Here is a 21,840-nt window from a genome sequence, read left to right as displayed (position 1 = left end):
CCCGTTCCCAGCCCCACTGTGTCAGGATTGTCCCCCCACGTCCTCTTTCTGTGGAAGTTTGCCTTTCAACCCTACTCTCCCTGAAACCGCTCCCACCCAGGGCTCCGCTGGCCTTTGGGTGGAGAAACCCCACAGTTGCTCTCCATCCTCCCTTGTCTGACCATTCTGCCCTGTCCACCACTCCCTCTGGGAACACTCTGGTCCCCTGGCTCAGGTGATGACATGTTCTCTTGGTTTCCTTGTGCCTTTCTGCTTGTTCTTTACTGACTTCTCTTCTTCATCCTCAAGTATCAATGCTTCCTGGGCCCTGTTCTGCCTCTCCCTCTGTCCCCACTCCCGTGGTTTCAGGTAGTGTTCACATCCCAACAATTCCCCAAACCTAGGGTGCTCTCTCTTCTCACCTTCATCTGCCACCTGGACTGCCAGCAGCACCTGGTCTCTGCACACCGACACTTGTTCCTCCAATTCATTTTCCACAATGAAACCGGAATGATCTTTCTAACATATAGTTTGTCTGCTCATTCCTCTGCTTGAAACCTTTCAATGATCTCAGGGTTATCTTTAAGATAAAGTCTAAAATATTTAACCTGACTTGTTAGACCCTTCATGATCATACTTGCTCTTCTCCAACTGTATTTTTTCTAGAACACTCTCTCCGGGATTGGGTGCCTGGCTAGCAACTAACAGGCTGTTATGGGCTGAGATGTGTCCCCCTCAAATTCATATCTTGAAGTCTGAACCTCCAGTACCTCAGAATGTGACTGTATTTGGAAATAGGGTTTTTAAGTTAAAATGAAGACACTAGGGTGGGCCTTAATCCAATCTGTGTCCCTATAAGAAAAGTGAGTTGGACACAGACACACACAGAGGGAAGACCATGTAAAGACATGGGGACAAGATGGCCGTCGACAAGCCAAGGAGAGAAACCTCAGGAGAAACCAACCTTGCTGATACCTTGATCTCAGACTTATGGCCTCCAGAACTGTGAGAAAATAAATTTTTGTTGTTTACGTCCTTCAGTTTGTGGCACCTTGTTATGGCAGCCCTAGCAAACTAATACATAGGCTTTAAGTCTGTTTAAATTTCACCTAGTCAATGAGGCCTTCTTTGACTCACCTTCATAAATTCTTCCCACACTCTCAATTTCCCTTTTGTAATGCTTCTTATGTGTAGAATTATTCTTCAGTGGCTGTGTTTCTGGCAAGTCTTTAAGGTTCTATGAAAGCAGACACTTGTGTTTGTCCTGATCATGGCTGTGTCCAGTGCTTAGCACGTTAACTGGTATCTAGAAGATATACCAGTAAATATTTGTTGCATGACTGGCTGAATAAACACGTGAACAGATTTTCAAATATTACTAGGAGGGTCCTCTGGAGGTATCTTTACAAATGGAGATTTCTCTTACAAATGTAAATGTCTCTTACAAAGGGTAACTTCTACTTGGTTTTCAGAGCTTTTCCCATGTCTGCAGTTTTTTAAAAAATAATGAGCCCAAAATAATCCTCATGCCAAAGAGACACATGCCACATCTTGAGGTGTCAAATTCTGATTTCCTACATGGGCCAACCAAATTCTCACTCTGGGGGAGTCGGACTTGGGATTCAGAGACGGCCAGTTGGCTTCTGCACAGGGCTGAGTGTGTTGGACATACGTATATGATCCTAAGAACCCTGAGGCCTTCGTGTGCAGTGTTTGGGCTGAGAAGTGGAGGGTGCTGGACTGGAAAGTGGGGAAGGAAGCAGGAGAAGCCATGTGTGGGGAGGAGTGGGGTGGGACAGGAAGAGACTGGGAATGGCCTGAGTTTCTGAAGTTTTTGTAGGTTCTTGTTCTAGAACTTTCTGAGGCCCACCTGAGTGGATTTCCATGAATCACTCCCTCTGTCTTTATAATCCACCCCCCTTTTCTCTTAAGCTGGCTTGAGTTGGTTTCTCTAACTTGTGACCCCAGGCACCCTGCAACCTTCCCCTTCTCTCCCCTCACCTCTATCTTCCTCTCCTCTCCCCGCTCTTTTTCCTTCTCTCTCTTTCTAGCCGTTGAGCCTAAAGGGAGGGGAAGTGTTGGGAACAGAAGGCTCCAGGCTGCACAATTGGCTGTCTTTCACACCTGGTTTCCTCTAAAGCCCTGGGGTTCAGTTCCTCTCAGGTCCTGCCATTTGGAGAGGGGCCTCTAGGCTCTTTTCTCTGGCCTCCATTAGTCATAGTCCCAAGTCTAGATCTGCTTCTTTGAGCTAATAAATGTATTTTTCTTGTGTTCCCAAGTTCAAAACCACCACTCTAGCAATGGAAATAAGCACTTGTTTTTATATATTTCTATATGGGGGCCATTTTCATTTATATTTTCATATATATGGCTTTTCCCCAACAGATCCTAAAAGAGCTATCAGCTGCTACAGAGGGTCCTATTGTCCTCATTGGGTAGAAGCAACACAGCGTGCATGTACGTATCTATTTTATGTATAGAAGAGAATCACAGTAGTGCAATTTTAATGAAACAGAGAGGAAACAAAACCCTTTAAAACACTTTGCTGGATCAAAATTTCTAGGCCCTATAGTTCATATTTGCTAATCCTTTTGGAAGAAAAGTGCTATAGTAATGACTAAGGCATGCTGAGTTTGGTCTCTCTTTATTGAAAAAAAAATTTTTTTAAGGAGTTTAATTTGAGCAACAGCATCAGCCAGTCTCACTTTAATTACACTCTTCCGTTTTGGTGGCTAGCTGTACCAAGCTCGAGAGAGTCGTAGGGTAAAGTGACAGCTGGGGACAAGCAGGAGAAGCCTTCTTTCCAGGAGGATTTCAATTGCTTTTATCTAGTTCATTTTTTCTTTTTTAGTAAACGTACATTTAAAATACAGGGTGAACAGTTGGGTTCCCAGAGCAGTGCTGGGTGTGAAAGCCTATTATTATTTATTTTTTCCATGACAAAACTTCCTTTGAGTCTTTGTCATATGGGTTTCCTGCCCTCCCCACACCCTGCTGGCCTGCTGAGTTGCGAGAATCAAAGATCATTGCACAAATGGGAAAAAACAAGGACGCAAACAGGGCTGGCATTGGTAGTTAACAGATCAACATGCCATTGGATGCTATCAACTGTCCCCCAGGGATGATTGTCTTCATATCTGTCGCCCTGCCTCTCTCTGGCCCCAGCTCCTCCTAAAGAATGTCTTCAGGTCACGTCCAGCATGGCTGACTCCATTGTCTATCTACTGGTGTCAGATGTCAGCTGTCCCTCGTCCTCTGGCCCCAGCATTTGTGGGAACAGCCTCCATTTCTATCCTGTGCCATCTTGGGAGCAGAACTCAAAAAGAATTCCTTCACATAATGGCAGTAGTGAACCATGAAGGATTTATGGAAGCTCGCACCGGGGAGGCAGGTACAGGGCTTTCTATCACAGCAAACTACTTAAAGATCTGCTTTAGGTGTTTTGCTTCTCTAAAACCTTTTCTGAGTGTTTTTCTATCTCTCTGTCCTCAGGAAGTGCCTGACCTGGATGGCTGTCCTCTTCTCTTTTATGCAGAGCAAAGCAGCTTTGCTCCAATTTCCATGCCCAAACCTGCACCAAAACCCCGCACAGACCACAGGGAAACAAACTTACTGGCTTAACTAGACCCACTTTCCATATGATCGTCTCTGATAATTATGTCACTCACCATCAGCGACTTATCAAAATATTTATTTCAAAGAGATCTTTTTTCTCTGCCTAAGAGAAATAATTGAATGAAATTTCTTTTTTATTATTGACTTTTTAATTGGTAGTTGTAAATGTTGTGTCATATGAGGCTCCCTTCCTTTGGATTCTCATAAACATCACACTGTCCGTTAATGTGTTCAGGAAATTCTTTTTACTACCCTCTCTGTGCCAAGTGCTGGTCTGGAAAGCTGACTGGGGCAAGAATTGAGACGTAAAGGAAGAGTGGAAGAGAGGCCATTTGGACGGAGTAAGAGGGCTACTAGCAGACATCTGGACTCTAACTAATCTGTCTGCCCCTGTCCAGCTTCAAAATCCCATTGCTTCCCATTGCTTACAAGAGAAAGCCCCACCTCTTAACCTGGTGTACAAGGCTCTCCGCAGTCGGGTATCAACTGAACTTTCAAATCTCACCTTCTTCCACTTCTTTGCACTTTAGCCAAAGTGAGTATTCCCATATAATGCCATTGATTGAGTATTCTTCAATATGGTTCCTTAAATTATTGGTCTCTAAGTTCTCCAGGGTCTTGCAACTAGCCGAGACTTCTCCCTGTTCTCCCAGCCCGCATCCTATCCGTGGAAGGCAAACCCTTTTAAGCTGTGGGAGTCTAGTCTCCTGGGCCCTGCTCCCCACCTTCCCCACCAGTGGGGTTGAGTTGGAAACCATGTAGCCCTGCCTCCCAGGCTCTGTGGAGGTGAGCATGAGAAGCCAAGATCGGAAGACATAGTGTTGCTGGATGTGGATTCAACCATGTTGCTGGAAATAATGGTTAACACAGGGAATAGATGAGAATTTGTCCCAACGACCTGGGCCATTGGGATGTGGCACAAATTCTGTCACCCTCAGGCCACATCCAGAATTCCTTGCTTATCATGATGCACCTCACAGGGGCGTCTGTCCTCAACCTGTGTCAGGGGATGAACTCTATTAGTGGAGCCTGGGCAAGATGCTGTTTGGGAAGGACCAGAAAGGAGTATCGTCTTGGGACTTAACATCTGGCGTGGCCAGGCTCCTCTTCCCTCTCTGATATGCAATTGTCTCACCTTCCAGCCCCACCAGCCAGGGGGTTTGGCACAGGAGCTGTGGGGGAGCTTTGAGCCTCACTCAAAGGCCTGGTCCAACTTGTTCTGACCTGTGACCCTAACCTATTTTCAGACTGACCCGCATCTTCTCCATTACCAAAGGCTACACACAGTTCAACTTTAACACCATCCTATCCATATAGTAGTAACCAAAAATGGGAGAATGGAGCCATGAGTTGGCCTGGCTCCCTGTCCTAGGAGGTGGGTTTGGAACTTCCCACCACCACCCTGTTTGGGGCAGCTGCTAACCTCTCTCTGTGACATTTCTTTTAGTCTCTAAGACCTGAGCTTACAGCATTATTTTCTTTCTTTAAAATTTCTATGGCCTCTACTTCCTCCTCCTCCACCTGGACTAATCTCGAAGATTCTGGAAGGCCCTCAGGCAGTTCATGAAGCCTGAGGTTATTTGTTAACATTGAATGTCTCCAGCAAACTCTTGGCTGCATCATGCTGAGACTTTGGACAAACTTTCCCAGACTTTCTGCCTCCTTTCTGCTTGGTCCACAAATCTCTTCAATCTCATCTCTGACTCAGGGGTCTTTTCATCCTCTTTCTGCCAGAGGTAAGAAGTCTAGCTTGGATTTTCCTAGAACTTTTTGCTCCAACAGACCCATCTCTCCCTTTCTGGAAAACATCTTTGCTTGAAAATTTTGGAGCAGAGAAGAGCGTTCACTCTCACCTCCCAAGCAGACTCCAGAGTCAACTTTCCAGCTGCCCATACCAAGTCCTTCTCATCCTGAGAGGCTATTCCAATGTCCTTAGCACACCCCTGGACACCATAACAGCTCTACAGTGTGGCAGGTTCCACCTCTGGCTTTGTGGGACCTAGACGTGATTCAGGCACAGCAGGACCTTATATCCAAGTTTAGAGATCCAAGATGGTAGCCTCTTCCACTTTTCTCATGTCACCCATGCTCCTTATTTTTTCACCCAGGATATGAAGCAAAGATTGGGTATGAGAGAAGCCAAAAGACTCTACTTTGTTGTTTTTTCAGCCATTGAAAGTGACTCATAGCCCTCACTAAAGATGACTCTCTTGCTTGGGTTGACTGGAGCTGGGGGTTGGGACTTACTCTACACCCTTAGCTGTGATCAACTTGACCACTATCCCCCTAAAGTGAACACACATGAGCACAGGAGACACCAAGGATTTTCAGATAGATCTTAAGGTCTTTGGTGTGAAATAGAAACTTCAGAGATGGGGGGCGAGGTGGGTAGAAGAAAAATTAGGCATTAGACACTCCCCCCTCCCCTAATCCTGGTCTAGCAATCTTGTGTCCTTATAGCATCCAAAACTGTGGCCATCTTGGCTCAGACCTTTGGGATGACCCAAGTAGATATCCCCTTGACCAACATTAGCATCCACTCTGCTTTACTAGCTATTTCTTTCCTTCCCACGCAATTTTTCTGCCCTTTTAACGCCTCTTATCCAAGTTCCTTTCTCCTCCTTCTCCACTCCCCACCCCCAGCCTCCACCAGAATTTAAGACATTTCAGGATTCTTCTGCTGTCTTGTGAGTGTTCACCACCTCTGGATACAGTCATGAGCCAGTCGCACCTTCCATTCTGTTGCTTGGAAGAATGAAGGGTTGGTGGTAGTGATTTTCTGCTCTCATTGAGTCACATTTTCCTATTATTTACTTTAAGTTCCTAAAACCAATCAGACACATCTCAAATTGCAAGGAGTGATTGCTGCCACAAGTCCTCATCAGTTTCACATTTGAGATTCAGAGCCTTTCTACTAGCGTTACATTGGCCTTATAATGCTATAAAAAGTTCTCTACAACACCCCTCCCCAACTTCCTGACTTTGAGTTACCTTGTGAAGTCTTCTTCCATTAATTGGGCTCTGAAAGGCCCATGCTCAGCCCCTCTCTGGCCATAGGAGAGGGGTGAGGGTTGGGGCCAGGCAGCATGGCCACACTAAAGATGAGAAAAGACTCAGAGGTGGTCTTCTCTGAGACCTGCCATTTTACAAATGAGAAGCCTGAGGCTCAGAGTGGTTAAGTGACTCGCCAAATCCTACTGTCAACACATTAGTGGCAGAAATGGGAGTGAAATCCCATCCCATCTGACTCTCCAGCCAGTGCTCTTGCCCTCCTCTCCACCCTGCAGACAGGCACAATTCCTGGGCTGGTGCAGCACCCGAAGACTCCTAAAGAGGTGGAGTCCAGCCTTCCCACACCCCTGTCATTGGTGCCTGGCCTCCTCTACAACACCTTCGTGGGGGAATATGCCATCTCCAGAGGCAGCCCACACACCTGTGTTGAACATTTCTTTCCTTTATCAAAATGAAATTTGCCTTTCTGTTGCTTCTACCCTGAGGTCCTGGTTTGACCTCTTGGGGTCAATACAGAGTCACTTGGATCCCTCCTACAGTGACGACAGTTCTCATGAGAAACTGGCGGTCTGTCCCTTTTATTTCCTCTTCTCCTGATGAAATAATCTCCTATAATTCTGACACCAATTCTGATGTGTGGTTTTTCCCACACCACCAAGCAATTAACCCAGTTCTCACAGTATTTACCTGGAGATAGTGTCAGATCCCACAGCTTAAGGGCTCAGTACCACATGACTGGCCCCCTCACATACATGCTTCAGATGCCAATCACAAGTCCAGGTTGTCCTCTGTGCCTCTGACCAACCAGCTATAGATTGGAGGTCCCCATGACCTGCTTTTCAGGTTCAATTAATTTACTAGAACGGCTCACAGAACTCAGGAATACAGTTTACTTGCTAATCACCGGTTATTATAAAAGGATATCTCAGGACCAGCCCAATGGAAGAGATGCATAGGGCAAGGCATGGGCAACGGGCACGGAGCTTCCGTTTTCTCTGCAGGTGCGCCACTCTCTCAGCACCTCCACCTGGTTACCAACCCGAACTCCAACTCCAGACTCATCCTTTTGGGTTTTTATGGAGGCTTCTACTTAGGCACGATTGATTAACTCATTGGCCATTGGCGATTGAACTCAATCTCCAGACCCTCTCCCCTCCCCAGTGGTCTGGGGGTGGGATTGAAGTTCTGTTCACTAGATTAGTTCCCCTGGCAACCAGGTCCTTGGGTGACCTAGGGGCTTTCCACAAGTAACCTCATTAACATAACAAAGACACCTTTATCGTTCTCATCTCTTAGGAAATTCCAAGCGTTTTTGGAGCTCTGAGCCAGGAACTGGGTTGAAGACCAAATATATATTTCTTATTGTAAATCACAGTATCACAGTCCTCCATTATGAGAAGCCTCATCTCCAGGGGTTCCCCCTCCCTGTCCATGTGGGGCTGAGATCCAGTGTGGGCACAGAGCACCCAGGATCACCTGAGTCCCCTGGCGGCCACACCTCGCTGCCCTCTGCTTTCAGACCACGCCAGGGCAGCGGAACAGAAGAGCAGGCCACCGTGCTTGGGGGTCCAACTCCGGGAGCTGCCAGCACCTGCAGGTTCCCAAGCTGTTCCTCTGCTCTGCGCTGTCAGGAGCAGAGCCAGGCGAGGAGCAAGCCTGGAGTCAGACAGAGAGGCAGATGCCACTGCTGGAAGCAGGAGGGGAGCCGTGGCCAGCGCTGGCATTTGGGGCAGCGGCTCAGCCAGCCTGGCTCCCGGGAGGAGCCCCGACGAGGGGCCTGCTCCTGGAGCAGACAGATAAAGAGGTGAGTGCGGAACACTCTCCACGCGGCAATTAACAGGCGGAGGTGGCACTGAGTGGATGTTTCAATCGTGTGGTTGGGGCAGTTTGCCATCTGGGGCTCAGGCTCCAGAGAGGGCCAGCAGCACGGTTCCCACAAAAGGTCGAGCAGTTGGCATTTCTGGTTGAAAAGCCAGTTTTTGAAGGGTGACTTCTCAGCTCCTCTAATTCAGGAGAAGCAGAGATTTCAGCTTGGCAAATACAGCTCCCTCTGGCCCGATGCACATTTTCGTGCTCTCTTGCTCCCTTGCTTTTTGTGCCTTTAAGTCTTTTAAAAAGACTAAGAAAAAAAAATAAGATAAAATAATAATAATAAGCCTTTAAGTAGGCTCCAATTTTCAAATTTAATGGGGATGCATAGGGCTGAAAGAGGGGGTCCAAGAGGCCCCCAGCCCCCATGGCTTCTCTCCGCTGGTCTCCCCGCTAGAACTATCCTTAAACACAGGCTGGATGGTCTCGCTGCTCTCAAAAATCCCATAGAGTCCCCACTTCCCCGTAGAGGAGAATGCAAATGCCCCACGCTGGCATCCACGGTCCTCTGTGGTTTTCCACTCTTCCGGGTGTCAACCGAGGAAAAATCCACCACCATTCAAACAGCAGATATTTCTTTGGGCGATTAGAATTGCAATTCGGGACACAAAGATTCAGGTAGAAACCCAAAACATGTTCCGCTAGGAAGTAAAAGCCAGGGGTTTTTAAAGGCAAAGAAGGGAGATTGATTTTATCGCAAAGAATTTTCACTGGTTCTGGAGGCAGAGAGCTAGTCTTGGCTAAACATTGATTGACTGTTGATTCCATCTTCAGCAAGTCCACCAGCCTCAGTTTTTGTGATCAGGATGTCCATTCTCCTGCTGACTTCTCAAACAATTGCTTGGAAAACAGTTGTCATTTTGGGCCAGTCCAAAGGTTGGGCCCAGCCCAAGGTTCAAGACAGCAAAGCAGTTTCTCTGGAAAGGCAGCTCCCACTCCACGTTAAAATGTCTCCACTATGGTCAGTTTTGACACAGGTCAAAATAGGCCCAGTTTCTAAAGGAAATTTCCCAGGGGAATGTGATGGTCTTGTCCTCCTGCCCCTTGGGGGCTGGGTGGAAGCCACAGGTGCCTGTCCTTGCTCTGGAGTGGAGGGCCCAGCCCGGACAGCAGCCAGCCCTGCTCTGGAGCACCTGGCTCTCCTGCCATGGGCCTCAGAGTCATGGAGCGTCAGAGCTTGGTCTAACCGAGTCACTTTATAAAGGAGGTAGCGAGGTCCAGAGAGGGCAAGGGGCGTGCTCCAGGTCACACAGCCAGAGAGCAGGGGCTGTGCCTCACACTTGGTTTGCCTCTTAAACTCTCCACTCTGGGAACAGAGTGGTTACTCTCCTGAGGGCTGCTCTGTTGACAGATCTCCCAACTTCTTTCCACGGCCTCTGGCTGTCTCTTGTAAGGGGAAATGAATTCAGCATGAGCAAATCTTATTGGAAGACAGATGCGTGGGGAATGGGAGAGAGGAGTTTTTTTTTCCATTTCCCTGGTGGCCTTTGTCCCGTTCTCGCTGATTCCAGAGGTTCCCATCGCGGCCTTTCCCAAGGGCCAGCTGGGCTGGGTGGGCCTGTGGTGGCTCGGACTGCTGCTCCTGGTGATCATAGGTGATTATCTCCCCATAAAAGTGATGGATGGCCCCTCATCAGACTGTAAATCAGAAGCTAAGCAGTTTGTGCTCCCTCGTTTGCAAATCAGTCCTTTTCTGTCCTGTGGCCCCGTGGAGAAAGTCATGTGGGGCCGAGCTAATGTGAGTGCACAATGCAGCCACTGTTTCCAGGATTCATGACTTTAATTACTTTTCTTCCGGGGGCCTGAGTTTATTGTGGAGGCTGCAGGGCCCGTGGATTCCTCTTCCCTTTCATGTGCTCACCCCACAGGGGTTCTAACAAGGAGCTGATTTTCCAGTGTCGTGAAGCAGCACGTTAGAAGTTCGAACAGGGCCCAGGGAGAGCATCTGTGCCCCGAGCATTTGTGGAAGGCCCACGGGCTGCGTGGGAGTCCCTAGGTCTGTGTTGTAGTCCCAGACCCGCCCCCCGACTTGCTGTGTGATCTTGGGCAAGTTGTTTGACTTCTCTGATTTCTCCCTAGTAAATCTTCTATGATCCTCGTCCTGCTGCACAGGAACTGACACAGTGATTGGGGAGCACTTGGACCTAATAGATTCTGCTTACGGAGTGCTCACAACAGGCCAGGCCCACAAACGCTCACAGGACTCTTGCTTCCCCACTTAACAAACGAGGAACCCGAAGCTCAGAGAGGGCCAGTGATATGCGCCAGATCACACAGCTAGTGAGCTCAGAGCCAGTGCTGAAACCAGGGCTGTCTGCGTCCACGCCCAGGGTTCTGAAACACGGGACTGCACTGCCTCCTGGGACTTCAACTTTCAGCTCTTCAGTTTTCCAGATCTGTAAAATGGGGCAATAAGGATACTCCCCCCTTCCTCACACGGATGGTCTGAGGCCAAGGGAACTTTAAGGCTCTTTGGAGGAAAATGCCAAATACCTCAGTTTTACCAGACCTCTGCGATGATTATTTCTCCACCCCTGGGTTGCCTGGCAGGGCTGGAACGTGGCCTGAAGTGACGGTCTGTCTGGGTCCCCGGGTCATCCCTGCACAGCTCTACGCTGACGGAGGAAAATCCCTTAAAATCTCCAGCTTTGGATTCCTCATCTACAAAATCCGGAGCTTTTAGAATATGTTGATGCCCAGGCCCACCCCAGACCAATCCACTTGGCCACCCCCCCCCCCCACAGCCCCACAGGTGATTCAAATATGCACAACAGGGCCGGCCTGGTGGTGTAGTGGTTAAGTTCATATGCTCCACTTTGGCGGGCCAGGGTTCACAGTTTCAAATCTCAGGCGTGGACCTACACACCGCTCGTCAAGCCATGCTGTGGCTGCATCCCACATACAAAACAGAGGAAGAAGGGCACGGATGTTGGCTCAGGGACAATCTTCCTCACCAAAAAAAAAAAAAATATATATATATATATGCACAACGGCTGAGAACCACTGGCCCCATAATCTCCAGGGTCCTATGCAGCTCCAAATTTCTACATTTTTATAATTTATTGAGTGTCTACTATCATTCCAGAGTCAAGTTAATTTGATATATGATCTACCCTTGAGCTGAATTAAAGCCAACATTGAGAGTGGAGTAACGGGCATGGAATGACCGTATCATGAAGGCTGGAGTTTGGAATCAGGTGTTCCTAGTTTTAATCCTGGCCCTGTGCCACCCCCTTTCTGTGAAAACAGAGACCCCAGTTTCCCTGTCTTGCTCCATTTCCTCATCTATCAAATAGGGTATTGCCTCCTCAACAAAATTTTAGCGAATATAAAACCCAGGTCGAACATCTAGCCGTGCAACCAGCTCTGATTTATGAAGCCAGCAAGGTTGGGGCTGTCTCTCATCACAGAACATTCCTCCACCCTCAGTTTCTTTAGCACCTCGTGGTACCATTATTTTGGGTTGAAATGAATTTAAATTCTGCATGGGATTTTTTAAAAAGTAATTCGTGACACCCCATGAAGAAATTGAAGTCCCTCTGGAATGTCACTGAGCCCGTCCCTTTGTTTCCAACCAAGAAGGTGGGGACCTTGGTCACACGCCCCCTAGTGGAGGCGAATGTTTCACAAGTTGGCAGAAATAGGACAACAAGGGATTTGGGGTCTCACAGAGGGTCTCAGATCCCACTCTGCCACTTATTAGCCACACGACTTTAAGGACGTTACTTAAACTTTTGAAACCTCTGTTTCCTCTCTGTAAAATCAGAATAAAATGATCGACCTTGCGAGGGTTCTGTGAGAAGATAAAGTGATGTAACTCTAGAAAAACGCTTTCCCTCCCTTGGGAAATGCAGGAAGTGGTGTCTGGCTTCCTCAAGAGATTGCTTGGTGCTTCAGAACCGGAGCCCAAGAAAGGTGCTGCTTGGCGGCCCAGCCTGATTTCTGTTGGGGGCTTGGGGGATTGTGTCTCTCCCCCCAAAATGTGTCTCTTTGGCTTGATTATTATTATTATTATCATCATTATTTTTGCTGAGGAAGATTAGCCCTGAGCTAACATCTGTTTCCAATCCTCCTCTTTTTGCTGAGGAAGATTGGCCCTGGGCTGACATCCGTGCCCATCTTCTTATACTTTATATGTGAGATGCCACCACAGCATGACTTGATAAGTGGTGCATAGGTCCGTGCCCGGGATCTGAATCCACGAACCCCAGGCCACCAAAGCGGAGCACGCAAACTTAACCACTATGCCACTGGGCCAGCCTCTTGATTATTTTTAAGGACAGAAGACTTTGGAGGAAACTTTGACCTTCCCCCTAACTGCCTTCAAGATAGAAGTCTTGTCCTAAGACAGGCCATCACCAGAGAGAACTCTGGGTATGGTAGACTGGGAGGGTCCTTGCTAAACCCATTCTTATCAAAGTTCTCTCTCTCTCTCTCTGTCTCTCTCTCTCGGGTCACGTTGTCCCTGCATGGCACAGCAAACATTTGTTTATCAAACATTTGCTTCTCTACTTCCATGTAAATTGCCTTCCTCCCTTTTAAAGTTCCAAACCACTACGCAAAACATCCTCCTTTGTCTTTAGCTGAAGGTGGTATTTAAGGTGGTGGCTTTGGCCATTTTGGTGAGTTACTCAGTTTTCCTGGGTTTCTCTCATGTATATATGTTATTAAACTTTGTTTGATTTTCTCCTGTTATTCTGTGTCATGTCAATTTAATTTTTAGACCAGCCAGAAGGACCTAGAGGGTAGGGGAATGGTTCTTCCTCCCCTACAGGGGGTTCCTGCTGGCTGGCCTCGGGTGCCGCTCAGATGCCCTCACACCCTTGCAGCTGTCCCAGACCCACAGCCCCTCATGCTCACCCTCGAGCTCAGCCATGCACAGAAGCATTCTCCAGGCTGCAGTCACTGTGAGCCACTTCTAATTCTTCTTTCCAAGAACACAAGACTCTTCCTCAAAGTGAACCCGGGTACCCAGAGGAAGAGCAGAAATGCTTAACAAATGCCCGGATAGTTACTACCAGATTTTTTTCTTTTCTTCTAGTGAGGAAGATTGGCCCTGAACTAACATCTGTGCTAATCTTCCTCTCTTTCATATGTGGGTTGCCGCCACAGCATGGCTTGATGAGTGGTGTAGGTCTGTGACTGAGATCCAAACCAGAGAACGTGAGCCACCAAAGAGGAGCACACCGAACTTAACCACTACGCCACCAGGCCAGCTCCCCAGATTTTTTTCTTTCTTTTTTTTTTTTTTTTTTTTGCAAGGAAGATCAGCCCTGAGCTAACATCTGCCGATTCTCCTCTTTTTGCTGAGGAAAATTGGCACTGTGCTAACATCCGTGCCCATCTTCCTCCACTTTATATGGGACGCCGCCACCGCATGGCTTGAAAAGTGATGCATCAGTGTGCGCCTGGGATCTGAACTCCAGGCCGTCCCAGCAGAGCGTGTGCACTTAACCGCTATGCCACTGGGCCGGCCCCCCAGATTTTTTTCTTGACCAGCTATGTCATTCCTTTTTGTCCTTGAGCGCTCATTCCTATGGAGAGTTCTGGCTCAATTTCACTTTTCTTCTGCATGCAGCCGAGAGGCTCCCCAGAGCTGCCGTTGTGGGCTGTTCTTGATGCATTTCCTGGCCATCTCTGCCTATTCTCCCCTCTCTGCGTCGGCTCTCAGAGGGCAGGCCCGGGGGCTTCTCTTTCTCCGTGAATCTGTGTTCTCTGCACGGAAACCAGGTGACTGATCCCTCTTTAAAGCTCAAAGGACCATTGCTTAAAGCTTTTTCTCAAAACCAGGACTCAAAACAGCACCCTGCCTATGGTTGAGCTACACGGTTGTTTGAATGATGGGAACCTTTCAAAATGCCCTCTCCTCGCTGCTAGCCTCTACAAAGAAATAGACCTTTCTGACCCCAGCCTTTCCCACGGATTTTATCCTACCCAGCTAGCTGAGGAGGTCGGACACTTTGAGCCAGCTTCTCTGTGGTCTCTGCCTCTCCATTGTCCAGGTTTATATAATAATCAGAATTTAGGTTGAATATTATATAAACTCCCCATCCTCATTCCGTCAACCATAGACCTGGGGAGGGTCCATGGCTGAGGGAGCTGGGCCGAGCTTGGGCATTTCCCCAGCTGTTGATACAGTCCCAGAAGGACCCCATTTTAGCTACAGCATAGCAGAACAGGACGAGCAAGTATAGTGGCTGCTGTCCCAGCATGTGTGAGCCTGGAACAACCACTCAATGTCTTCGAGCTTCAGTTTCCTTGTTGGATATGAGGATAAGAACCATGGCCCAGAAAGCCAATCAGGTAATGGAGGTAAACCCATAATAAGTGTAGTGGTTTGAATAGTGTCCCCCCAAATTCATGTCCACCTGGAACCTCAGAATGTGACCCTATTTGGAAATAGAGTCTCTGCAGATGTAACTAAGGTAAGGATGGAGATGAGGTCATCCTGGATTAGGGGGGCTGTAAGTCCAACGAGAGTGTCCTTATAAGAGACCGAAAAGGACACACGGACACAGAGAAGAAGGCCATGTGAAGACAGAGGCAGGGACTGGAGTGATGCCGCCACAAGCCAAGGAAGGGCAGGAGCCGCCAGAAGCTGGAAGGGGTGAGAAAGTGTTCTTCCCCAGAGCCCTCAGAGGAAGTGTGGCCTGGCTGACTCCTTGGTTTTGGACTTCTGGCCTCGAGAACTGTGAGGGATAAATTTTTGCTGTTTAAAGCCACCCAGTTTGTGGTGATTTCCCAGCTGTGGGAAACTAAGACAGTGTGTTCTTCATAAGGTACAGTTAGTTATTACCTTCTTTCCTTTAAAGAGAAGATCGGACTGTTTATAGAATTCTTGGGAAACGAGGAAGGGAGGGCATTCCTGGAGAGGAGACACCCAGAAAACTGGAGGGTGACTGGAGGAGGGTCCAGCTGTGGGCAGAGAGTGAGGTGGACAGCTGAGCAGAGCTGGGGTAGGGGGTGTGGGAGTTAAAAATGCAGGAGAGTTAAGGGGCCCCTTTCGGACTTTGCCATTCCTCCCCACACTGACACACTCCCTGAGGGGTGGGGGAACACTGACTGGATTCCATAAACTCAGAGGGCCGGTGAACTTCCCGGAGACCCCAGGCCCTGCTTAGCCAGGTCTGGAAGATTGTCAGAAGTGGGTGGCTTAACTAAGCCTGGACCCATGGTCTCCCCAGGAACGGGAGAAAGGCCCAAAGACTAGGAGGGGCGGGGCTGGTTCGTCTTGTGTAACAGGAGGTTGAAATGTGCACGTCTATCGCTTGGCTGAGCCCATGTCTCTGGTTTATTTCGTGAGCCCCCAGCTCAGGACCGGTCCAGAGCCTGCAGGCCTCAGAGAGGATAGCTGGGAGAGGCGGAGGGTTGGTGACTTTCCTTCCACCATAGCACACGACTCCCCATCACCCCAGGCTGTCCCCAACTCCTGTCTCCTGGATGGACTGGCTCTTCCCAGCCTTTCCCATCTCCCCAGATGGCAGCCCCACCCTTGGATTCTTCATCACCTCCTCTCTTTACCTTACATCCCACATGCACTCTGTCAGAAAACCCAATCAGCTCTGCCCTATAAAGGTAGCTGGTTCTGACTGGTTCTCACCACCTCCTACTGCTGTCGCCTGCGTCCAAGCCACCCTGGGCTCTTCTCAGTGGTTACAGTCACTTGACCACATGACCCCTTTGCTAGAACCTTCTGTGGGCTCCCCCTCTCACCTGGTAGGAGCTCCTACTTCTCTGACCAAATCCTGTGCTCTGCCCTCTCTCCCTCCCTTGGCTCCTTGCTTTCTGGGCACACGCCCAGCTTGCTCCCGCCTCAGGACCTTTCTCACTGTCCCCCTCAGCAGAAGGAAGGCTCCATGAGTGCGGAACTTTTCCCTGTGCTCACTGCTTTCTCCTGGCCCACCGTGGGTTCTCAATAAGTAGTTGCAGAATGAATGACTGCCTGACTGGACTTTGGTTGTGGAGGCTAGACAGGATGGATTTCAGGAGTATGCCAATGGCAGTGATGGACTTCTTCACCTCCTCTCTTCCCTTGGGCCAAGGGGCTTTTGTGGGGAGACGGTTCTTAGGACAGGGAAGAAGGAGCACAAAGGAAGGACAAGAGAAGGTGCACCTGATCCCTCGAACCTTGTAGGTGGACAGTAGGTGAGAACAGGGGATGCTTGGTCCAGGCAGCATCCCGGTGCAGCCAGAGAGGCCAGTAGGGGCTGGGGTGTCTCTGGCAGAGGACGTTGGCTTCCTGGGGTCGTGCAGCCCCTGGAAGCACAGGTGAGCGTGATCACAGCTAGGAAGGTGTGACCATGGCAGGTGAGGGCTAAGCAGCTGGGGTGGGGTAGGGGGACGGTCAGGAGGGGGTGCTCAGGCGGCCCTGACCCCCTCAGCTGCCCCGGTGCTGACAGAACAGAAGTTGTCAGAGGCCCCAGTGCTGTTTGCTTGGCTACAAGGAGCCAAGATGTGGGGACCCCAGGTAACGGAGGTGTGTTTTCACCTTTACAAACTGCAGACACGCAGCAGCACCTTCCCGGCAGGAAAGGTGCACCTTCCCAGCAGTGCCCTCGGAGTGGAAGCTTGCTGGCTCCAGGCTCTTAAATGGTGAGGGCCGCGATGTCTGGGCTCCTGGCCCTGACATGGTTACAGCAGGGAAATAAGGTGTGTTCCCTCTTCTGATTACCGTGGGGCTAGTTACCTGCAGCTCACTTGTGTCATTTCTACAGGTCTCAGAAGCTCAGGGTAGTCCACCCTCTCCCTAGTTCTTGTCACTCTCCATCATGAAGGGTTTGGGTCTCAAACACTGGACCACCTTGAACAGAAGAGGCTGGAAGGGCTAAATCTCCAGTCCCACCTGAGAGCCACCCGCAGCAGCACCTACGCCCACCAGGGAGGGAGACCAGGGCCTGGGCGCATGGCGGAGCGATGGGAGACCTGGACCTGGGCCTTTCCTGTCTGGGAGCAGCCTGCTCTGACCTCAGCCTTCCTCCCCTTGGACCCCCGCCCCCACCACCCCCTCACACCTGGAAGAAGCAAGGTGTGAGAAGAGGCTGGAGCCACAGGTGCAGCAAGGCTCTACACTTTCTCCTGAAGGCAATGGTCGGCCAGTGAATGCGAAGCAGGAAGTCACAGTGTCGGATTTGCCTTTTGAAAAAGATCGCGGGGGTTGTGCGGAGAATGGACGGTCATGGGGGACAGCGGAGGGCCCAGGCAGGAGTGCTGGTGAGGACTGAGCGGGGCGTGGCCCTGGTGCAGATGAAGCGTAGTGGCAGCAGGTGAGAGCCGTTTTCAGAGGGGAACGCGGACAGGATTGGAGGTGTGGGGACCGAGGTCTCACACACGGGCCCCGTGCCCTCCTGGATAAAGGGGCCTCGTGCCCGGCGCACAGTGGGCACCAATAACTCCTTGCTCAAGTCCCTCCTCCTGCCGCCCACCGGGAGCCACCTGCACTCTGTCCTGCGCTCCCTGGCCCCTCCGTGCCAGGGTCCGTGCGCTCTGCCAGCTGGGCCCCCTCTCGGACTTCATTTTCCACCTGAAGCCACTGCAGATGTCACTGATCAGCCACAGAGCACTGTGGCTCTCTAACTCCACGTAATGTGTCATTATAGCAACACAACCATCCAATTACCATGGACAAGTAGCTGCAAAGTAATTATATGATTCTTTGTTACTTGGAGGGTTTGGGGGGTTCCCCCCCCTTTTTAAGCTGATTCCTTTAAAAGCACCCATTGGGTGGGTGGGCAGGGAAAGCAGGTGGCAGATGGGCCAGAGGACCAGAGAGAGCGATGAGGGAGTTCAGCATCGTCAGGGCTGCATGTCCAGGCAAGTGGCCAGGGTTGAGGTAACAGAGATCTGCACGACCCCCTTCTGTCCGCTGCCTCCTCCAAGCTCCCTTGGCAAACAGTATCACTCCACCCTGGTGGAGAAGGAGGGGAGGAGAGCCAAGCGGGACTGGTGGTGCCAGGGGTGGGAAGGGTCAGGAGACGGGCTAGGAGTTGGGCAGGAGGAAGGGGTAGGGGTGGTTTATTCCTGGGAGGCTCTGGAACCATCATGAAGAGGGGCAGTCCAGTGGCACCCACACTGTGTCCTCAACACGCTCCCCCAGCCCCTCTGTCCCACCCCATCACACGCTTCCCACAGACCCTTCAGCCTGTGCAAAAGCCCCAAAGGCTGACGTGAGAAGGGGACCTTGGTCTTGTCATCCAGCCTCAGAAGCAGACGGGAGGATGCACAGTCCTGGCTCTGACCACCGCCCCCTGGGGACCTGAAGTTGGAGAGCGACAGTTCTGCAAAGCTGGCCTGGCCCAGCTTTCCCGTTCACAGCTGCTCAATTATTGTCTGTGGCATTGTGTCCCTCCCATGCTCCCTGGCCCGGGCAGCTACTCTGCCAGTGACACCTCCACCGTGGCCCCTGTCAGCCTCAGCCATGCCCCTGCCCACACATGTGCAGGCACCAAGCCGCCCTCTGCCTCTGTCCAGTGCAGGGTTGTGCATACAGTAGGTGGCTGATAAATGTGGAGTGGCTGGAGAAATGGACTGAAGAGGGACTTGGCTCTAAGAGGCAGGGAACCCGTGGGAGAGGACTGTGGGATCCCCCTCATTCTCCAGTTGGAGTGAGGCTGCAAGCAGTTAACAGGCTGGCCCGTGCCTTCGAGATGGCATGCAGGGACCAACAGGCATGAGCCCTGTGCTTCTCCCACAGGCCCTCGGGCCATCTTTGAAATGAAATTGTCTGCCCCACACTCTCATCCACTTATTCGCACTGTTATTAATTTGCACTCATTTGACATAACGCCTCTGAAGGGTTTGGGCAGCTCCCTGCACAAGTGTGTGCGTGGATCCTTTCTCCTACCCGGGACCCTATAGTGGTCTCGCCACCGTGGGACCCCAGGTGCTAAGCCAGCGCTCTGTTCACTGGGAACTGCGTCCTGTGAACGTCCTCAGACACGCTGTGCAGCCACTGTTGGAAACTCGCTCTCCCTCACACTCATTATGGTTTAGATTACAGAGCAATTATCCCTCCGAGCAGCTGTGTAATTCACAGGTCATATCCACTCAGCCTGCTAATGGTGTTCGATGGACCTACACTTAGCAGAGCCCAGAAAGTTGGAAACAGGCCAGTGCCCTGGCACCAGGACACTTCTTGGTGCTTTGGCAAAGTGAGGGAGAATCCTCTTGATTCAGACCCCCAGGTCCATGGAGGGGGAGGTGGGGCTGAGGTCCCAGGGGAGTTTTCCCCCAATCTTGTGGGTAGCAGGCTGCGTGGGCCAGATTCCTTAGGCCAGCGGAGAGTCCCCCACCTGAAGCAGGCAAGAGCCCTTCGTCTGTGTTTGGAGTGTCATAAAACCAGCTCCTTGAATGGCCCAATTGCTTATGTGATTGGGGGGGCAAGAATTCCATTTTTAGGTCTCCAGGGGACAGAAGCCCAGCAGTAATGCCATCAACATGGCGGTCCAAATGGGCTCTCTGTCCACTCAGCCACCCATTTCTCTCTCTGTGGTGGGAGGTCGACTGGGGTGTTTGGAGTTCTAGAGTCGAAGGTCTGCCAAGGCATCGAAGTCATCTGTTTGGGTTTAGTGAGTCTAGAACTTAATTACCCAAAGGGAAGGAAGCCAACTAACACTGTACTTTTCAACTACTTTTCCCTCAGAAGCACAGAGAAAAAAGCAAAAGCCCCTTTTCACCCCCAGCCCAACCCTACTCTCCAACAACCCCGGGAATAATCACTGTTGACAGCTGGTATATGTACTTCTTTTATCTGTACGTAGAGAGATGATAGATGATAGATAGTTAGATAGATAAATAGGTAGATAGACAGATAGACAGAAATATACTTGCACACATACAATTTTAAAAATCACATAAATGGACCAATGCTAAATATTGTTCTGTTGATTTGTTTGTTTTACTTGACAATATATGGTAGAGATCTTTCCATCTCACTATACATGTATGTGTTCATGTTATCCTTGCTAATCACTACAAAGTATTCCATTGTGTGAATGGCTCTTGATTTGTGTTACCACTTCGTATCAGTTGCTCCAATTTTATGATATTACAGAAGATCCTGTGGTGTCTGGGAATGCATATCCCTGCAAGTAATAGAAAAATCTGATTATTATGGCTTAAACAAGATTCTTTCCTCCTTCCTTCCTCCTTCCTTCCTTCTTTCCTTCCTACATTCCTTCCTTTTCTTAAATGCAATGAGAAGTCTGGAAGTAGGCAGTCCAGGGATGCTCAAGGATGTTCTTTTGTCTTTTTGTTCTACCCTCCTAGTGTATGACTTTGGTCCTCCTGGTCAAAAAATGGCTGCTGCAGCTCCAGGGTCCACTCCTATATTTTAGCTAGGAAGGGAGAAGAGTGAAGGTGAAGGGCAAAAGCCAAACACTGTGTGTGTGTATGTGGGGGGTATGGAAGGGTAACCCTCTACAGGGGCACGCCTCCAACTAAATGGCCACTAATTGGCCACTTGGTCACGTGGCCAATCCTTAAAGGAGGCTGGAAATAGATGTATTTAATTTATAGGCTCAATTGTAGAGGAAGGCAAGGAAGAAGGTGGTTGGAGTGGTATGTGAGCCAACCTCAGAATACGTCTGCCACAGGATACGTGTGAAGAGAGCTGTAGGAGAGATTCCTAGGGCTGGATTTTTCTTTCCGCTTCAGCTCTTTGACCTGGTACTCAAGGTCTAAGATCTGGAGGCTTGTCTCATTCTCTCCTACACGTCCCTCTGGCTCAGTACACCCAGTGTCCCAGCTTCTGAGCACTGGAATATCACGTGCTCTCTTGTCCCCCGTCATTGGACCCCGCTCTCCTGAAAGGCCCTGCCACTTCTGTCCAGATCCATCCTCCTCTGAGGTTCTGTCGTATCTTACATCTTCCCTGCAGCATCCCCTGGCCAACTCCGCTGGGCAAAAAGTCTTTTTTCCAAACAAAGAGTCTGTATGTTTTTGCTTTTCTCTTTCCTCTCCTCAGCTTTCCTGGAATTATTCCCAGGGTTTTTTTGACTCCAAAGAAGTAAGAGGAAAAAAGATCAACAGAGAAGAGAGAGTCAGGCCGCAGGCTAGACTCACAGACAATGCCTGCCACTTGGAGACAGGTGGGATCTATTCTCCATCAAGGCCTCATGGATTTGTGCCTGAATTCTGGAGAATGGGGGCTGCAAGTAAAAGTGGGGAAGCAATTTCACTGAGTCTCTGAAGGGCGTTGGGAGACCAGGTGGCTCGTAGGGGTGGAGAGTGACCTGCTCCATGTGGATTCACTGCGGGAGGGCCTGGGAGTGGCAGGTGAGTAAAGTGGGAGAGGAAGTCCCCTCTGAGAGCCCCGTGGGTCCCAGCACCAGCGGAGTGCCACGTGGGAATCTGTGAGCAGCAGTGACC

General features: G+C 50.0%; 1 long non-coding RNA gene across 1 annotated transcript; it reads right to left on the bottom strand.

The window, feature by feature from the left end:
- Positions 1-205: 205 nt before the first annotated feature.
- Positions 206-1,309, bottom strand: LOC131398945 (uncharacterized). The gene is made up of 3 exons (XR_009217031.1): positions 1,117-1,309; positions 955-982; positions 206-245 (listed from the first exon to the last, which is right to left on the bottom strand). It is a non-coding gene; the product is annotated as an uncharacterized LOC131398945 (long non-coding RNA).
- Between the last annotated feature and the right edge of the window lie 20,531 nt (positions 1,310-21,840).

Source organism: Diceros bicornis, chromosome 36, assembly GCF_020826845.1.
Source record: "Diceros bicornis minor isolate mBicDic1 chromosome 36, mDicBic1.mat.cur, whole genome shotgun sequence".
In the NCBI taxonomy this organism is placed as follows: domain Eukaryota; kingdom Metazoa; phylum Chordata; class Mammalia; order Perissodactyla; family Rhinocerotidae; genus Diceros; species Diceros bicornis.
The sequence above is the reverse complement of the archived record's forward strand: the minus strand, read 5'-3'. Positions and strand labels throughout refer to the sequence as shown.